At 41.1% G+C, this 3,085-nt stretch overlaps 1 long non-coding RNA gene across 1 annotated transcript; it reads left to right on the top strand.

The window, feature by feature from the left end:
- The first annotated feature begins 1,574 nt into the window (after nt 1-1,574).
- On the top strand, nt 1,575-2,275 carry LOC138667563 (uncharacterized). Its single transcript, XR_011318822.1, has 3 exons — nt 1,575-1,667; nt 1,756-1,832; nt 2,225-2,275. It is a non-coding gene; the product is annotated as an uncharacterized lncRNA (long non-coding RNA).
- Nucleotides 2,276-3,085: the final 810 nt, after the last annotated feature.

The raw sequence follows: 3,085 nt of genomic DNA, 5'->3' as shown, positions 1-3,085 counted from the left end.
AGTATTCTTACGAGAACAGCTGGGGAAATTTATAATGAAGTGCCCTGTCTTACCGCAATAGAAACATAGATTTTCTTTTAGGCAATGTTCTTTGCGTGCATCACTAACCCGTCTCTGCAAAGAGTCCACCTGCATGGGTTCAGGTTCTTGTTCCCGTGTGATCCAGCTCAGAGGTTCCCTAGCTGGGGAGAAAGGTAGGAAATGGTTAATGCGATTAGTTTCAGACCATCTCTCCTGTCTGTATTCAGTTAGACGGGCATCAATACAGATGCAGTAGTTAATAAAGTCACCTAACGCAGTGGGAGGGTCAGCACAAGCAAGTTCATCCTTAATCATAGGAGTCAACCCTTTCCGGAAGATAGATTTTTTGGCGGAACTGTCTCAAGTGGTATCAAGGGACATCTCTTGAAATCCAAGGCATATTCGACTACTGAGCACTTACCTTGGCACAAAGTCAACATGGCTGCTCCAGCTGTCGCAACTCGGTTAGGGTCATCAAACACCTGCCCCATGGCTGAAATGAAAGCATCCAGATTATTCAAACATTCATCCTCAGTCTCAATCAAGGGGTTTGCCCACATCAGAGCTTTTTTGGAGAGCAGCATGATTATAGTAAGCACTTTGGATCATTCCGAGGTAAATTGCGAAGCATGTGCAAAAAAAAGGTTGCATTGGTTAATAAACCGCCTGAATTTTTCACGTTAACCACCAAAACGAAAAGGGGGCAACTTGGGAATCCCAGAACCCGGAGGTAGGGATTGTGCCTGGACTCGTTCCTCCGGAGCCTCAATCTTGGCTCATAAATCCTGAGTATTTTGTCCAAAAACTTGCAGATTGTGATTGTTTAGATCCTGTAGACTTGCAAAGCTGGTCTTTAAAGCCTGTATATCCGCAAGGATTGTATCGGTAATTCCACACAAGTCCTTTACGCGAGCCTCCATCTTCCCAGATCCTTTAAGGCAGAAGTGCTAGAAAACAAAAGGCGCACACTAGTGTTTACCCGTGGTAACACACCTGACTGGAAAGAAGGGAATGCGCTCACCTGAAACAGGGCTCTGTTAATTTTCTATAATATATTGACGTAATGATTAGTGACCACCTTTGTTTTGTATGTATATACTTTATTCATTCCTTTTTCTTATATTTTTTAGGCAGCCAATTGACCGTGCCATCTTTCTTCCTTGTTTATCATACTTTACCTGATCCGCACGCTCCAGCGCTGAATATCCTCACTGCATAGATTCGGACGGACATTGCACTTCCGCTTTCCACCACTGCGTTCCACCGAGGTGTGTTTACCTCGGACACAACCGGGTGACGTATTTCCGGTTGCGCCGATTCTTTCTGCGTTTCACAGCGTTCCAGGCACCTCTTACAGAGGTCACTTCCGGGCGGGTAAGCTTATAATGGGAGTGTGGTCCTATAGTTAGTATGCAGGCGATCTCCCAGGGCTCTGCATGCGGTCAGCTGTGTCATTTACCACCGGACGTTTTAGCGGTAAGCTTACGCTATATGCAGCGGTCATCTTTTTCAGCTGGCAAGCGCTATATTTTTATTTTTATTTTTGTTTTTCGTTCTATGTTTCAGCACTCCCATTGGAGTCAATTACCGTATATGTGGGTTTTCTCTTATCACAGCCGGGCTATGCATTCACGGATTTTGTAGTGGTAAGATATAGTTAAACGTAATAGGGAGTTTTTCTGGTAACAATTTTGGCTGTCTATATTATATTCTTATTTTGATCCTTTGTTTCAGTATTTCCTTGGAGTCCTCTATCTGAGTATTGGGCTCACTCTAATCACAGTATTTCTCATAACTTGCATAATTATCTGGTAAGCGAGTTTTTTCTATCTCTTGTCATAATATATTTCAAGTAATTTCTAATATATATTTACAGTACTTTTGAATATTTTCATAAAGTGGGGGATTATTTCACAAGTATTGAACACCCAAAAAATGTCTTGGTTTTTTTGATTTTTTTTGATTTTCTTGTTTTTTTCTATTAAAATGAATATGGAAAAGCTCTCGTGTGACATTGGGCTCCTATGTAAATGAATGAATTTTTCTTTATAATAGTGACGTTTGTGTGATCTGCAGATATACATGTACTAATAGTTATATTGAGACAAAAAATTGGTATATACCTATGATTGTGTACATATCGGATTGCATATTATTGTTATATTATTGAGTTTCTCTTTTGTTTTATCTTTTTGTACCCTAGTCTGATGAAGGTCAAAATGACCGAAACGTTACATTGAAATATACTGGGATATATGATTCAATAAAAATATTCAAAAGAATTTTTCTTCGAGTGCCGGATTTTTTCGTGATTATTCCTCTAAGGCAGAAATGCTGGAAGAGAAACAAGGGCGCACAATAGTGCTTACCTGTGGTAACACACCTGGCTGAAAAGAAGGGAATGCGCTCATCTGAAATGGTTGTTAGAAGTCACAACCACTATCATCACAGAAGGAATAAGCGGATACACAGTCGACAGCAGACCTTAGAGTTGGCTTCTGAATCTTGTGATGTATTGTACACAGTCTATTTAGAGTCTTGTGCTTGGTTGCAAGGAAGACACAGTAGACACAGGTTTAGATATGACTTGCTTGTATTACTGCATACAAGTACGCCACAGGGAAAAAGGTTTTACACAATTGCAGGTACACAGGCAGGAGACACGGCAGGTAACACGGCAGGTCAGAGTAAACGTTAAGTTCAACATTAAGCACAATCTGATTCAGAGTCTCTCTGTTACTTCCCTTACAAATGTAGTTTAGCATGCAGCAGAGTTCCAGTGTCCACAAGTGTCCCAGAGATTCACAGTAGGAGATGGAAGGAATATTAGGTCCAAGACTTCCAGGAGCAGGTCACAGGTTAACTGCAGGCATGATTCAGAAGCACTGATTGAACAGTATACACTGGTTAAAAAGGCAAGAGGCAGAGAACAGGGTGGAAAAATAGAAGCTAGAAACTCCATACTGACTCAGGGCAAAGTAGCTGCAGCAGGACAAAGCAAAATGGCTGACGGAAAAGTTAGGTTTCAATAACAGAAAATGCAGCAGATATAGCAAAGATACTG

Source organism: Ranitomeya imitator, chromosome 2, assembly GCF_032444005.1.
Source record: "Ranitomeya imitator isolate aRanImi1 chromosome 2, aRanImi1.pri, whole genome shotgun sequence".
Lineage (NCBI taxonomy): Eukaryota > Metazoa > Chordata > Amphibia > Anura > Dendrobatidae > Ranitomeya > Ranitomeya imitator.
This window is presented reverse-complemented; position numbering and strand designations above follow the sequence as displayed.